This window comes from Nanorana parkeri, unplaced genomic scaffold (assembly GCF_000935625.1).
Source record: "Nanorana parkeri isolate BGI_ZX_2015 unplaced genomic scaffold, ASM93562v1 scaffold191, whole genome shotgun sequence".
Lineage (NCBI taxonomy): Eukaryota > Metazoa > Chordata > Amphibia > Anura > Dicroglossidae > Nanorana > Nanorana parkeri.
The window spans coordinates 1360217-1360551 of record NW_017306459.1 but is presented as its reverse complement, the minus strand read 5'-3'; positions in this window follow the sequence as shown (position 1 = coordinate 1360551).

Genomic DNA, 335 nt, shown 5'->3' with positions numbered 1-335 from the left:
TTACCCTTTTCATTTCCTATAATGCCTTGTGCTACATAAAGTCCAACTGACCACCACTATAGAAAAAAGGGGCACAGATTACATTAGAAAATGTGAAAAATCTTTAGATTCTAATGCTTAACTTCAGCCAAAACATGTTATTTGATTTGGATAGAGTGTGGAAGGATTAAAGCCTCTGTGTCTCTATTATGGAGAATTGTGACGTAAATATTGATGGGGAAACTTCTCCAGTTAGGACATACGAAAAAAATAATTAGTGGCGTGAAGAAGAGTTAGAACATCTTTTGTATGTGCCACAGGGACAGGAAGTGATAGGAAAACAAAGCTATGGGGGT